Here is a 16961-nt window from a genome sequence, read left to right on the forward strand (position 1 = left end):
GGCTAATATAAGTCCCTCAGTGTCTTGTTTCTTGCTCACACTGAGCTGGCATCTGATGCTGGGGAATGTGCAAATACATACATAAATATGAAACCTTTTGCTTTGAAGTCTGATTTTTTTTTTTCACCTCTTCATTTATTTTGTTAGACCTACTTCAAAGAAGACTGTCAAACTCTTAAAGGGATATGTTCCTGTCGCTTAGAGGAGAACTGTGCTCCTCACAGCATTTCTTTTGCAGAGAGAAGCTGGCTAGAAGCCACAGTTTCACAGGCCTTGTGTAGCTGTGAGCTGTTCTGTGGGGGGTACAGAACAGTGTAGGTGGACTCTGATAATGGACGTTTTGGCAAGATGCGTGAGGTGCTTTGATTTTTCAATTAGGCATTTTTTTGCTTTAATAATATACTGCTATTCTGTAGCACCCATGCTTCAGGATGCTCGCTAAGCTACCATGCAAAAATATTAGCTGGTGCAGGGAATAGCTGTAACCTTCTGCTCAGTTTCATGTCCTGTGGGGAGCATACTACGAGTCAATTCTGTGCACTGCATTACCTGCCAACCAATTTCTGAATGTGCTTCTGGGACCTGAGTAGTATCTATGAGAAGCTGAGACCTGGCTGCCTTGGAAGTGGCTTTTTTTATCCCTATCTCCATCAGGATAGTCATGCAGGATGTTCTTTTTGGCTTGTTCAGGAGCTGAAATTTGAAGTACCTTGGAACAATTTTTTTTTTTTTTCTGTCAATGCACCATGCTACTTCAGATTTTCACTTGAGCAGAATCTTGTCTCTTGCCTTCAGGACTGGTCTCTCAGGAACAGTTGTGTTTGTCCAGGCATCTTGCAAAACTTGCAAGGATTTTGATGACATTGATGACAAATTCAGAAAATACTATTTTGTCTTTTGAAGTATAGATGTAAAAGGCAGATTCTAGTTGTCTGGAAGAATGCATCAAAATTTATGACCAAGTAGGCAAATGAAGATACAGCTGGGTAAAAGGTATGTACGAAAAAGTTTGTCAGGGAAACTTGAGTGCATTCGATGTTTCTTGAACTTCACAGAAGTTGCCAATGTGTTTTTTAGTTTTTTAGTAACTGCTTGTAAATATAGGATTCTAATATGATGGCAATGGTTGTTAAAAACTTAATGAGGATCTTCACCTGTGGGGTTAAAAGGAATTTTGTTTTGCTGTTGATTTTACAGAATATTCTGTTGACATCAGTGCATTTAATCTTTTCCTGTAAATAGAGGGATTGCATGTACCAAAAAATTATTTTTCTTCTTCAAAATGCAAGAAAACTTTTAAACATTATTGTAGCAATTTTGTACGTATCTCAAGTCTAAAGAGAAGACACACACCAGTATTTTCATCCTATTTGTTGAGAATCAGATCGTGCAACTTCTCTTATCCAAAGGGGAGATAAATTAGGAGTAATTAAAAGCATGAATGATGAAAAGCAAAAATTATATTAATTAACACTGTTTAGAAACCTATTAGAAACTATTTTAAATAGAAGTATTATAACAATAAAATCCTACAATATTGAAGTAGTGGTTATGTAGTTCAGGAAAGAATTGTGCTTTGGTAACAGGAATGAGCTTTATTGACAGGTTTTATACAGCAATGATTAAAATACAGAGCATCCCAATTAATGTCTCCTGTATGGAGTAAAAATAAAAAAAAAATCCATTTACCCAACCCAGAAGTTTTACATGATTTTTTTTATCTTTTTGTTCCAAGCTCATAACTACTAAATTATAACCTTTGATATAAAGCACGAGTTAATTACTACTAATAATAAATAGTAGAATTTTTCCTTTGATGCACAGAAAATATGGAATTACGTTGTGTAATAGCTGAGGTTGCCTGCAAACAAAGAACAAACTTCTGCCTCCACAAGTGTCCATTCCTTTGCATTTTCTCATGCAGCTGTGCAGATGAATACGATGGCAGCATATTCTGCAAGAATATCTGTCTTTCTTGGCATGTTATGCCAGATGCTATTGGGTATGATGAGGGAAACATCCCAGTGAACACTGACAGAGCTGCTTTTGGTTTCAGTAGCATTCATCTGTCAGTAGGGATCACTGGATCCTGTTTCTCTTGTCTTACTTTGATGCTGTGGGATAAAAGCCTAGGCATTAATACTTAATGCCAGTAGTAGTAATACTGTAAAGTGTGTACAATGATTTTTTAGATTGTACAGGAGAATCCTGATAGGTAGAATTCAATCTCGGAGCCCTGAATCCAGCACCTAGGTGCAACAAATGCTATTAAAATAGTAATATCCCTCATGTACCCAAATTTTGTCTATTATGTGTTTGTTCTAACTTTCCATTAGAAAGGAGTATGTATACTGGGACTTGTTCAGGCACTTGTTCATATAATTCTCTTCAAAGTGCCATGCAAAGATAGATGAAAATGAAGATGTCTTGCTAACATTCCCTCCCTGTACTTCATGTGCTATAAAATCCCAGTGATCCATTGTCTCTAATTACTGTGTTGAGAAATTTGATGCAACAGGACCATTTTAGTGGATTGAAAAATCTGCTGCTGAAGATCTGACATTTATATAATGCAAAGTTTAAGGCGTGCAGGTCCGACTAAAATTAGTTTTGTGTATCCTTGCTATGCCAAGGCTTTGGAGATGTTTTGATTCACTGTTTATGTCCATGCGGGTGTGGAATGCACCTGATATAGGTGTGAATCTGACTTGCTGGTTCAATTTCTTCTGGAAGAATCTCACTTGTTTGTACCAAATAAGCTGTCAATGTGATCTGTGCATGGTGAATGGGTACACCAATAGTCACCAAATGCCCCGAACCCAACTGCAAAGAGTAATGTAGGTACAGTTTATGATTACTTTTCTTGACTTTATGGGGTCTAAACTGACAGCAGGAAATGGTAACTTCACACCAGTTTGAGCCTTTTAATTAATTCTTTGTAGATGCCAAAAAAGACAGAGAGATACTTGTTCTAATAGCCACTCGTAGCAGCTAAGGTGGTTCTGATTTCTGCTTCTAATACAGATGGAAATATTTTCCTTTTCACTAGTTTAGTGAGACATTCAGCCCTCTGTTCAGCTGGGTTCCAAAAAGAAAAAAAAAAAAAAGAATAATTAAGAAATAAAAGTTAGTTGTTACTACAAGTTTAATTAAAGTTCTGAGCTAATTTCACAGTGCGACTTTGGGTCCTTATAACAACAGATCTAGAGTCTAATTACTGTCATACCAGGTGGCCTGCTTTACATCTAATTGCTTCCCCTGAGCCTGACATATGCCTGGAAAGTCAACTCTGTTTCCAGTAGAATATGATTTTATTATAGATAGGAAAAGGATAGAAATAAAGTTGCTTGCAGCTTACCTTGCTCTTGTGCATTGATTGTGCTCTGAAGCTTCCTATTGGAATTTTGAATGACAAAGTATATTGATATCTTTTCAAACTCAGGTCTTCCCAACTTTCACACAAGTTTTATAGGAAGAGGACCTGGATAGATAGTTCAAAAATAGATAACGATGAGCAGTGTTTAAATTAAGACAGTAGGAAGAGGGAGGATAGGTATTTCTAAATTTAATGGTAGTCAAAATAGACCTGCTCATATTTTTTACCCAGGACAAAACTCAAACATCCTTTACTAAAAACATAAAAGGAAGGGTTTTAGCAATACGTAAATTAGGTTCAGCATCTTCAGTGATGGTTTCTTCTGTTAAACAAGCAGCATGGAGCTGTCTCCTGCTTGAACTCCTGCTTTAATGCACACGTCCATATGGGGTTGAAGGGTTATTCTGCAAGAGAGTCTGGACCTGTAGCAAAGGACATTAAAGAAAAGAAGAAAGCTTTAGCACTGATCGATAGTACTTGGAAGCATAAGGATATATAAAGCTGAAGGCAACCTCTTATTTTCCCCATGGTGAAAATAGGATGTTTGGCTTGTATAAAGAACATTAATTTAGTTTTGAGAGTGTCAAGAGCGATGCAGACTGAGGCTGGACACAAAGCACAGTTGTATCAAAAGACACAGTTACTTCAACAGAAAGAAAATGCATTGTTTTAAAGGGATTTGGATCAAGTCCAAGACTCCACTGAGCCAGTGGGCTTGTAATGTAAGATTTTGCAATAAATTATTAATTATTAGACCTCAAATAGGTATATTGTGTGAACTTAAAAAAACCTCTTAGTGTTTCACTGGCATGTCTTAATAGTTTTGCTGTGGGCAAATCAGGGAAATTCCTTCTTTCCTGTCTTTCTTTGGTAGTTCTATTAGATGGACTTCATAACCTACTCAGTATTCTGCTCAAGGCAAATGCAATTGTGAACAATTTTTGGCCTGGAATACAGTGAATTTAAGCAGTAAGCCTGATATTTATTTTCAGAGTCAAAGGATTTCTAATGATGTACTTTGAAAGAGGGTTTAAAAAAATACTAATATAATTCAATTGTAATCTTACCACTGCCACTAAAATGTGACCATTTAAACTCTTTTTACATTATGGCTAACTAGTAAACAATTATTCCTCAAGATACAGAGTCTGAGGGCAGACCATGTTGAAACCACTTGAAAATCAATGGCAATATACTGAGCTCCTGTTAGGCTATCTGAACACAAAAGTCTCTGTGATAAACTTCTCTTCTTCCCAACCACATCCTTTCAGATCAGACACATGCTTTAAAATTATTTCTTTTTTAGCTTGGAGAAAGAAAACAGCACACATACTAAAAATGTGGTGGGGAAAACAGCTGAATAATTACACAAAGAAAAGTTCTTTTTGGCACCTTCCAAAGCTTATTATTTAGTACATTATAGAGATAAGAGAAAAAAATAGAGCATTGCATAGGAGCATATTTGTGCATGGACTATGCTCATATGGAGGTGGGAAAGATTGGATTCACTGAAAAAAACCCAGTTTGGGTCATGTTTTCTCAGAGGACCATTTGGTGAGAACTCTGCTTCCTGGAAATGGGAGCCAGGATATCTCACCACCCCAGCCCCATATTGAGGACCTCCCTGAGACAAGGCCAAGGTTGGGCTGGGACTGGGAGAGGCTGAGACCCACCTGGCCACCAGGAAATTGTAGAGAGTAATAAGGTCAGCCCTGAGACTCCATTTCTCCAGACTAAACACAGCTACTCCCTCAGCTGCTTCTCACAGCACTTGTGCTCCAGACTCCTCACCAGCTCCATTGTCCTTCTCTGGACTTGCTCCAGCTCCTCAAGGTCTTTCTTCCAGCGAGGGACCCAGAAGTGAGGGACACAGCACTCAAGATGCTGCCTCATGAGTACAGGGGAACAATCATTTCCCTCACCCTGCTGGCCACATTATTTTGGATGTAACCCATGATGCCATCGACCTTCTTAGCCACCTGGACATACTGGTGGCTTATGTTCAGCTGGCTATTGACCAGGTCCTTTTCTGCTGGGATACATTTCTCTTTATGCTAAATAATTTTCTAAGTGGCCCATTCCAGGAAATACATTTTTTTTTTTTTTAAATTTTGCTGTGGCATTGTAGAAGAGACAGATCAGCAACCTGTAAAACAACCTAAAAAAAAGGGTAAATTAACATGAAATCTAAGGAGAGGATCTTAAGGCAAAATAGCTGGGGAGGATGACCAAATATTTTAGTCTAATATTAGTACAAAGAGAACAAAGTTAGAAAATGCTTGTAGCTCTCTGTGCTGTCATGGTGAGCCTTTGACTTTGAGGTCAGTTTGCATGACAAAAGAGTGCATTTCAGCATTGAAGTCAGTTGCTCCAAAAAAGTTTTTTGGTCCTAGAGGTGAGCTCACCTCTTCCTGTTAGCTTTTTGCCTTGGAGTTAAGTTTTGAAAAGCAGAACTGTCAGAGTGCTGAAAAACTGAAAAAAAAACCCCAAACCTTAGAAGCTGAATTAGTGTCACCACAGAGAGACTGCCTGAAATATGACCCGAGCTGATGTCAGTGGCTAAATGTGTAGGGCTGGCTGCTCAGGCAGGGAGTACAGCACAGGGTGCTGGAAACCAAAAATATGTGTTCCCATTCCAGCTCTGGATTTTCTGGGAGCTGTTAAGCAGGACACTTGGCTGCCTTCTGGTTTGTATTTTTCATGTTTCTTGACTGGTTAATGCTCATACTCTTGTTTGAACAAGTAATGTACTCCTTTATTGCCACTGCCTGTTGTTATAGATGATTCACTGAATCATTTTTGTGATGGCTTTTCCTTTGATTCATCACATTTTTATTCCTTCATCTGATTACAAACTAATTAAAATAAACAGATAGCCTTGCTTGTATCTGTGCAATAACCCTGAATCCATAAATTGTATTATATCACTAATGATCCTTCTTAGTAATAAGTAGCTGATGGGGCTGGAATGCTGAAAGAAATCATAATGCAAACAGACATGCAGGGTAATATTCTTATTAGCAGGCAATGATTGCAAGCATTTTTTGCTTGAAATGAAGACAGGTCCTGATTAGAAATACAGGAAGCTGGACACTTCCTTTTAGATAGGAAATTTCAGTTTAACACTTGTATAATAACTATCTAAAAACACCCTTGGGTAAGACAAAAAAAAAAAAAAAGAAATATTATTTGTAATGTTTTATTTTTATGGGAGTTTTTTTTTTCCTGTTTGCAAAATGCAGCCCCTAGAGCATATGTGGTAGCTAAAGAAGGTTAGAGAGGAGCCTGGACCAGGTTTTGTATTGTCTACACAGGTATTTCAATGCTTTACTTTAGCATTAGCATGATGAGAAACCACTTGTCTACACCAAGAGCCATATTCTGAGGGCTTGATACAAAATAAGGAAGATTAAGATTAGAAATAGTCCCTCATCTGAACAGTAAAAGTAAACAAAAAACCCCAAAGGGGGAAATTATGTTCTTTCCTTAGAGCAACTTGAAGGCAGCAGTGGCAGTCAATCACTAACTTGTGGGCAGTGTTTCCAGGCTATATTACTGTGAAAGATTTTCTAGGACCTTTCAGCTTCATCAGGCACTACTGAAGAGCCAAAAATTCTTTTAACCTTATGTATGTCTTTTTTTAACAGAAACTATACCCTTGTTATATTACCAGACCTGTCTTGTTGTATAATATATCACAGACAAACTGGATATAAAATATTTGCTGGCAGATATTAAGGAAAGGGGGTCTGTGGAGCCAGACACTGTGATACTGGTGTAAAGTGTCCATTCCTGTACCAGAAACACACATTTCTAAATGTACCAGTAGCAGCTGAGGGCTTTGCATCATACAAAAAAACCCAACAGTGTTATAACTTTTCAGGCATATAGCTCCCCAGCATAAAAACTGTGCTTATTATTTCTTCTTGGATGATTATTCCAAGAGATGTCTAAATTAATTGGCTTCGACATTTGGGTCATATTCTTCATTCTGACCTTTTTTGCTGAGTGTGCATTGCAAGAACATTCCATGTTCTACATTTTTTTATGTTCTTTGTACGACATCCTCTTGTCATCAGCAATGTTGAATAAGTCTAGAATAGGTCTAGAAAAAATTGTGGTGAGTGGACATTGGAGTCTATACCATAGACTTGCGTGCCTGTGCAAAGACCTTTGAGATATAGGGGAGTACTGGTGCCTTTAGATTTATTGCAAAAGCTTGCATTGGTTAGCTGATCCTTTTTTCCTAGTAATATTTTTATATCATACCATGCCTCAAGTACCACACCTATAAAAATCCCTACTTGTATTTCATGCAACATGAATTTAAAAAAACCCAGTTTTTAAATGAAGTTAACATTTAGTTCTAATGTTAATGAAGATTTATCTGTGATGCACAGATTGAATTCTTTCTATTAGTTGGAACTTTAGCAGGTGTACACGAACATTTCTTCTTGAAATCAATGTACTTATCCAGATCTAAACTAGTGTGGGGCTATCCATCTCTTCTGATATCTGCCAGCAATTTTTGAAGACTGCTTATTTGAACAGATGTATTTTCAAAGGTGTGAAGATCTTAAGACAGACATGTTTAGTACAGCTCACTTTTGAATATGTGAGCAAATAAAGGAACTTGTCATGTAAAGAGACAGTTTACTATTTTTAAAGAAATGTAGACAATGTAGAGTTTTACAGGAGAAAGCTGTCATAAGAATATAGGTATTCCCTGATTCTGATTGGTCAGAAAGGAACAATTCCTAAAGTCTTTTCAACTGATGTCATGAAGAAATGGCAGTGAAATTGAAAATAAATGACAGCAAGGGTGTTCATGACACTCTCACTGATAAAGATTTATTTGAGTGACACACTTAACCTCCAAACCCCTTGGCTCTCACAAGGCTGTTGTGGAATCCTGTCACTCAAGGTGGCTTTACAATATATCAAATTTGCTATTGCTGCTGGACACCAAAAACTTAAAATGAAAAGAGAATTTTTCTGCTGAAGTTTGCATGCAAATACATAATAAACATACTTTGGAAGTGAATGCTGAGTTAATATCCTGTGCATGTGTTAAAATTCTGATGGCTATGAATTGTCTAAAGCAGGGCAGAAAAATACTGTTGTCCCTAACTCCCTATTACAAAATCTAGTTTGTGTATTAAAAAAATTCCAGCATGTTTTGTATTGTCTAGAAAGCATAGGAAGTGAAAATGGAGTTCTTATCACATTGTTGCCAGGGGCATTGGCTTTGTACACAAACTGCACAAAAAAAAACCCCCAAAAACCCAAAAAACCCCACAAAAACCCAAGAAACCAAAGTGTATAAAATGCAGAAGTCTTCTGAACAATGAGATCTACAGGTAGGTAGAGGAAAGGTAGTAGGAATATGGAGCTCTAGCTCTGTCACTGATATTTTGTATCATGGTAAAAGCAATTTCACCACTCTTAATTCTGCTATGACCCAGACATGGCCAAGAAAATATGCTAGAATTTTTCTAAAGCCATGTATTTCATCCTTTTCTTCAGTTTCTCACCAGTGAAATAGAATATTACACACAGAACAAAGCTTACTTCAGAGGTTCTGTTAAATGACAAATTCAGCAGCTCTGTGATATTATCTGAGCTTTCATAAAATGCCTCAAATTTTACATTCCAATTAAAAGTAATTAGAATTGTCACTGAATTACAGCAACGTGGTGTCTATAAGACAGTGTAAACTATGTTGCCAGAAAATAAATTTAGAGGGGAAATCTGGAGAGGAATTGTTCTTAACATCAAGGCCCTGATTTTTCACTGTCTGCACTTCATGATGTAGCTAGCTTTAATTGCACACATCCTTGTCCTTCCAAATCCTCTGGGAATGCTGGCAGGAATCCATGTCTCAGTCAATACTGAAACAAGACTGATGGCTTCTGTCACCTCTCATTAAAGCTGCAGACTTACCACTGCCATCAAAACTACATAGAAAACAATTGGGTTTTTTTCTTAAAATATCTAGGCTTTTGTAGTCCTGGTCAGCCATTAAATGAATCACCAATCTCTGAAGATGTTAGACTTGATTCATGCCTCTATAAAAATTTTTTTAACCATTCTGGTTGGTGTGGCTGGAACTAAAATTAAGAAATAATTGCAGTTGAATCTTTTAATATCCCTTTATGTGCTCAGGACTGAATGAGCTCTAGCATTAATGAGACACAACTTTTTAACCTTTACCTGCATTAGGATGTCCATTGAATCAATGGACAGAGGATCATCATTTGTAGCAGTATATCAGTGTCTTTGTGTCCATTCAGCATAGAAGGGGAAATAAGAACATATTTTTAGCTTTTTGAGGTACAAGCATGTTAGACATTTTATACCAAGGTCTGGCTTCCTTTGGAGTAAAGGCTGGATTTTGCAATTTTAAAATTACCACCATTTTTATGTCTTAACTTTTTTCTTAACTTCCCACTCCTGGTAGGCAACACTAATTCTACTATGCAAGCTGGGACAAGGGGACAGTAGATCATTTTGAAGGCTGGGTCAGTCAAAGATGAAATATAAACTCAAACTTCACAGTTTTGATGCTTGGCAAATCACAATTTGATTTTTCCTGCCAGAGTAGTTAAGCTGGCTATTTTAATCCTGTTCAAACACAGGCCATTATACTTGGTCTACCAAGAATCTTCTGTGTGTGCCTGGCAGCCTTTGTCACTTCCTGAGCACAAAAACAACAGTGTGGGATGACTTTCACTGATGGGAGGGGAAGAAATTCTTCAGTACAGTGTGTAGCATATGGAATGCTATAGTAGCAACTGTAGAGATAGTCACCACATTTATAATTGACAAGATAAGGCTCAATTTATTTACTGGTAATTAGTGTGGCTGGCAAAGCATTCTTATAAAAGGTTGGAAAGTCCTTTGTCCTTAAAATAAGGGGCAGAAAGTCCAATGAATTTTACAGCTGCTGTAGATTTATTCCATGTCAGGTGCACAATTTTCTTTCCTGTAATTGCAAGAAGTAGCAAATGATGACCGTAACATATTCTGAAGTACATAGACAAGAATAAATCTGAGTAGACAAAAACTCACCAGGAGTTCTTTAATGTGTGTAGAAAATATGAAGGGTAATTTTTATTGAGATGAAAGTAAGCATGTGAAAAAAAAATGTTTCTGGTAAAACAGCATTCCTGTCTGCTGCACCTGAGAGCTGCTTCCACATGGGAGGGGGAGGAAGAAAATGTCACCTATTATGTAATTAGAAAAACAGCTGGGAAACAATGGTGATGATGGCATTTCCCTAAGGATTTTTTTTATTGCCTTAAAAGACTTTTAGAAAGTAAATTTCAGTAAGACACAATAAGTCAAATTAAGATAAAATGCAATTTCTCCTTTTTCTTGATCTGCAACAGCAAATTGGTGTACTGGAGGCAATAACTTCAAGGCTGGCTGGGTGGGGAAGAGCCGTGAAAACAAAAAACAATTGTCCTCTCAAATTTACAAGTTTTTATTCTTCAGCCTAAGGCTTCCAAGCCTGGCTTTTCAGTAGTAACTGGCTATGAATGCCTGCATCTGTTATGATATTCTCTTTGGTTATCAATAATTAGCAACAGTCTGATGATGAGCTAGGAGTCCTTGCATGGCACTGAGTGTGTCTTGGGAATGTGTAGAGGGCATTAAAAGATGAAAAAGTGAGTAATGGGAAGGAAAACTATATTGTTGCTGGTAGTATGTTCCTTCTTTACTCTTGTTGACCTTTCACCAATGAAGCAATGGACATTCCTGTAACCTCTCTGGTGGCCCCAAGAATTGTACCTGAAGAGGTGACCAGGAAATATTCTGCTGGGAAAACAATCTGAAGCCATACCAGGCTTTATAAATCTGATTTCTGGACCAATTAAAAATACTGTTGCCTTTGATCACCAGTAGTCTGGCCTGAATACATGAGACATCCTAGCTGAAAGATTCCTAAGCCATCTATTTTTACTTTATTTGGTGCTTATTTTATTTATGATTGCTAGGATTTCTCTGGCCAGTAATGAAAGGATAGGTGTTTTATGGAACTTTCTCTTCCTCAGTCTTTTTTGCCCCTACTCTTCATTATTTATCTTTCATTTTGGACACATTGACTTCTCCTGGAAGTTCAGAAGGAGGGAAAGAGCAAGATGTGCATGGGACAGATGAGGTGTCCTAAGCTATTCAGGAAACTCTTACGTGACTGCTAGTACCCCTGGATGCCACAAGACCTGTGAGATGGCCCACTCCAGACCTTCAGGAGCATCTGTCAAATATGAGGGTGTTCAGTCTCTCTCCTCCTCTGGCACCTCACTCCCTCTGCTCACGTTTCATTCTGGGGCAGCTAGAGAGGAGCATCCCTGTGATATGGGCAGCATTCATCTAGCACCTGCTTCTTTTCCGTGAGATTTTCCTTTTGCTGATAGACTGATTAGAAATGTTATCTTTTTTCATAGATGTTTGCCAGCTCAGTGGTGACTTTGAGCAGGTTCCAGGTGGCAGAAAGCATCTTGCTGCACAGAGCCACTGCTGTAGCCACATGAGATATTGATTGAGGATGTCAGAAACAGCCTCTCTGCAGAGCTTTAATGATGCCAAATGCAAGGGTAATTCCTGCTTATCCTTAAGACTGACAGCTTGCACGTGACACCAGCCAAACATCACTGGATCAGCAGGAGAATAGACTTCTGAATGATTGCTCCTAGATGTGTTTTCCTTTGGGGTTTCCTATCCAGAAACTGACTTCAGATCCATTCAACTATAAGAAGGATGTGGCTATTGTGTGAAGTGATAGCACTCCACTTTAGAGTACATCTTCTCCCTTTTTCAAGCCACGTGTATTAAACAGCTTTTAAGAGAATTACCATTCCTATTCACCGGGTTTTTATCAGCGTCTTTGACAAAACAAGTTATCAGTTTTAACAAAACACGTATGTGCTAGTAGTTTCTAATGGGTCCCAGGAGAGGCTTTATGGGAGGAACTTTAACCCGAAAAAAAGGTAAAATCCAGGGCAATGTTTAGTCATTGCATGCACTAGGATTGTTTGACTATTCTGCCTAGTCAAGAGGACATACGTGGGAGCCTTTTACTATGTCTCTGTGTATTATATGTAAATTTGAGCTTTATTTTTAAACAGATGTATATGAATTATCTTTCTTTATCACTACAAAAATTATATATTCTTCCCAGCTTTGCTCACTGTTTTTCTTATGTTATGACTCCACCCTTCCCTGCCTCTCTTTCTCTCCTTCCTAATTTTATTCTCCTTTCTTTATTCTCCTTCATCTATTCCTGACAGGTCAGGTTGCATGTGATCCTGGAAAAGGTTCTTCAAACTCTTCCAAATGCAGGTGTTTTGGCACCATTTATTGGAAGCAAAAATCACATATAGCATTTGGTCACCAGCTATTAGACTCTACATGTGATACTACTTGTGATAAACCAGTCTGAGATGACTCACTTGATAATCTTTAAAAGGAGTAAAGATGCACAAATATTTTGTTGCATTCTATAATATTACTTCAGTGAAAGATGGAAATATTAATGCTTAATGATTGTATAAGTATCACTCTTCCAATATTGGTAGAGACTGAGACAGAGAATGATGAACATTTAATAGGAAAAAATTGACTCTTACCCACATCCTCCCTGTTTAGAAGCACCTTGGAAATAAAAAAATTGATTAATTTTCAGTTTACCTTTTCCTTAATGTAACAGACTTCCATTTGAGGTTTAATTGTGACTATTCTGGCATGCAACAAAAAGTTAGTGGAAGATAAAAGGGCATAGCAAGAAAAAATATTCAAAGTGAATAATTTAAGATCACATTCATAATTAATGGCATTTGGAAAGCTTCCTCTAGTGCTCTAATCATATCTCAAAATGTGCTAATTAGAACAGTTTGGTACAAAACAGTGTATGCAGGTGTTAAACAGCTTTTTTCTGTTCTTTTTTTTTTTTTTTCAGAAATGTAGCAGTAACTGGTTCTTCAGGCATTAGCACTCACATTTAATAAATGTTTCACAATTTAACATATATTTGACAGCTGAAGAGTGTGTGTGTAACTATTACCTGGTTAGAATAGATTTGATCAAGAATGCAGAACAAAATCAGATATGTTTAGCAACGTAAGCTTGTAGCAAACAGTGAAACATCCAATAATGTCCTCTGGGGCTATAACGAGCAGAGACTTGAAGCTGAAAGAAAAATAATTGCCTTGAAAGGACAAAGTATCTACATTCATCTACTTGAAATTTATAGTGGTTAAAAGCAGTTCTGATACTTCAGAAAAGCTAACTATTTGCTTATTACTTTCACTGTATTTAAATGTTATCTTTTGACTGAGAAAGATGCTGGTTCTCAGTTCTTCATTTATCTTGGAAATCAATGACAACTGGCATCACAGGTCCCTCTCTCTAACCCTGCTGCAAAATTAATCAATATGATCCAGAAAGAAATGAGCTGTGCATTCATTTGGACTTGTATTACTGCTCTGCCAGTATGAAACAGGGAAACCTGAGGAGATGCTTAATGCCCAATTTACTCAAAATGATCTTGACAGCTCTGCATCATTGAAAGAGTAGCTGGCTTTTTGGGGCTGTAGTGTCCAATAAGTAGGTGTGACAATACTATCAAATAAATAAGTCTGAAGAACACAGATTGTATTTGAAATGCATGCATCATGGCTCTGCAGGATTTGCTTTATGCAATTATTCTAATAAAACATTTTATTTTATTGAGGTTCTACAAAATTCCACAGAATGAAACAAATAGCTCCATAACCATGTATTATTAATAACTCATTTCCTTTAAAGTTGAGAGCAGAGGTATTCTATTCTGTGTTGCAGATTCATTTTAATACACTTTATTGGAGATCCTGCAGTTGGAAATATTAATCTTGTGAAATTGAACACATGGGTTTAAACCTAGGATACATTGCATTTTTTCCAAGAGACTCAGCAGTACCTAGCTCCATTTTTCCTGAGCAGTCTGTAGACTTACTGCTGTGTATGAATTAGCTCCATTTCTATGCTGTGTTCTCCTTGCTTCTACCCATTAGCATTCAAGCCTTTTCTGTCTTCTGCAGCTAGATGAATTATTCCCTGAGAACAATTCATTTGACAGTGAAATTTGCCCTTTTTGCATTTGTTATTTCTCCATGAACACATCACAATTTGCATTAATTAGTTTATTATTTGAAATTGTTTGATGAATAGTTTGTTTCAACCCATTTCACTCATGTAGCTAATATTAATTTGAGTGTTTCATCCCAGTGATTTACTATTCAAACTGTGTCCTATTATATCATATGGTGATTGTTCCTGATCCTGCTCTGGATGACACAACTGGAGTCAATCAAAACCAGAAATTTGGTTCGTGAAAAGTTTTCAAAGAAAAGTTGAGTTCTATTCTATTCTCTTATTATTTCCCCCAGTTATTGTTATTACTGAGTAAAGCCTCTACATTTTTGTTGTATTTTTCTCTTTTTCCAGGTTTCAAAACTTGAGAAAAGGGATTTAAAGTCTTAAAGTCTCTTTTTCTTTATTTTCTTCTTTTTTTTTTTTTAATTCCACATTCAAGGAGATGGAGTAAAATAAATTGGGGGTTTATTTTCTTCAATAATAAAACATTTTTTCAGTTAAAGACAATTTTTCCTGAAAACATGCTCTTTGCAATAAAAACATTTGTGATGGTCCAAGTTATAGATTTTTCTAAAGAGCTTCTGCTTTGCTGTGAGGTATGATTCACTAATTAAAAAACATATTTTTCCATATGAAGTAAAATTCTAATGCTATTCAAATGTTCTTTCACTTTCTCCTTTGTCTGGGAAAAAAAAAAAATACCATAAGAAAAACTGGAAATACGTGCACAAGAAAGTAAAATAAAGTTTCAGCATCTCCAAGAACTACCATGGCTACTTGCTTTCTTTTCTTTTGGGAGTTATGGTCTCTTGATCCAAACTTCAAGTCAACTTTGGAGTAGAATCACTTTGTTTCTGCTAAAATAAATATTATATCTCTGTACAGATCCAGTCTGAAAAAGCATCATCTCAGGATGCACAGAAAGCTATGTTGTTCATCTATACTCACAAATATGTACTACCCCAAAAGAAACAGAATGCTGTAATAATATATTGGAGATTAGAGTAATAATGAAATCCCCCACATTTTAATGTTATTCATAAAGAATGTTAAAAAACAGAAGTTGAGTACTTTTCTTTGAAGAAAAAGTGGAAAAGATCTCCCTTAGACATGGATAATTTTTTTTAAACAAATCTTGGAAAAAAATGGGGCTGTTCCAATGTATAATTACATGTATTCTAATTCTAATCAGTTCAGCAATTTTGCCAAAGAAACCATGGAGTGTGTACTTGTGGCAAAATCAAGGAAAAGCACAAATGGGAGGGCAAAGGAAATGGCAGTATAATTCATGCCATCAGCATGCTTTTATAGAAGATGGAGTCTGTCAAGCAGAGAGTGCAGTTTTTGAGGTCTCGGATGGTCTCAGTGAATGTTTCTCTGTGATATAATATCCCCAAGGCATTTTTGAGATAGGTAATATATTGACACAGAGTTCTGTGAGAAAATGACTGCTGAACAAAATGAAGAGAGCCCATGGAAGCAGGGTAGGGACTAAATGAGAGTGAATTTGAGTCACATCCCTAAAAATTTGTTTCTGGGCAGGTGCTGCCATTGTTTATTCTTGATTAGGTTTAATTTAGAAGGACAGCACTTGTAAATACCACATTTGTATTTCTGATGACACAGAATTACTAAATGAATAACAGTGATAAATTGCGTATGGGAAATAGGGGCAGCTCTGGATCGTTTGCAGAAGTAAACAAGGACATATGTCAACACAAATGTGTCTGTGTCCTTATCCTACATGGCTGCTTTGCCAGGTATGCAGGAAGTGTGTCAGTCTTAGGAAACTGAAGCTTCATCCTTGGAATTATTAACTGAAGACCACTAGACAGCAAAACAACACCAGAGCAGAGGTGAACGTGAGTGGGCAGTCTGATGCAGCCAGGGCACAATACAGCTTCTGAAGAGCTGATTGAGAAATATCATATATGAACAAGGAAGTACTGCTTTTTCAGTTGTCACGGCATGAAGAAGGACTAGCATGTTTCTAGCTGTTTGAATTGCTTAAGTGAGAGTTATAACTGCTGTTATGAGTCATGAACCTCTGGCACGAATGATACACTCTTGTTTTGAGTTCTAATAGTCATCCTTCAAAAGAAATTATGAAGGACTGAAAAGGATTGAGGACAGAGTAATAGAAAAGTACATAATTCTAAGGAAAAACTAAGAAAACTTTATCTGTTTAGTGCATCAAAGAGAAAATTAAGAGGTGATCGTGGGAAGAGATGGCTTATTGTAGGTGGTATTTCTGTCAGAAAGATGAATCCATGAGATTCGGGATCAGGAAGCTAGACTTAGGTAAATTAAAAGAGAGCAATTAATCAGTGGAACAATTTTCTTCCAGTTATGATGGGTTTTCTCACTGGCAGCTTCTAATTCAAGCCTCAGTGTCTTTATAAAAAAATATCTAAATGTTCAAAATAAGGTAAAATTCCCAAGAAGTCAT

The 16961-nt window shown here is 36.9% G+C and overlaps 1 long non-coding RNA gene across 1 annotated transcript in view; it reads left to right on the forward strand.

The window, feature by feature from the left end:
* The first annotated feature begins 352 nt into the window (after positions 1-352).
* Positions 353-16961, forward strand: part of LOC110476639 (uncharacterized) — a 42874-nt gene continuing 26265 nt past the window's right edge. The window contains exon 1 of the long non-coding RNA XR_002466462.2: positions 353-993. This is a non-coding gene — a long non-coding RNA (uncharacterized LOC110476639). The remainder of the gene's footprint in view (positions 994-16961) is intronic.

This window comes from Lonchura striata, chromosome 3 (genome assembly GCF_046129695.1).
Source record: "Lonchura striata isolate bLonStr1 chromosome 3, bLonStr1.mat, whole genome shotgun sequence".
NCBI classification, from domain to species: Eukaryota; Metazoa; Chordata; class Aves; order Passeriformes; family Estrildidae; genus Lonchura; species Lonchura striata.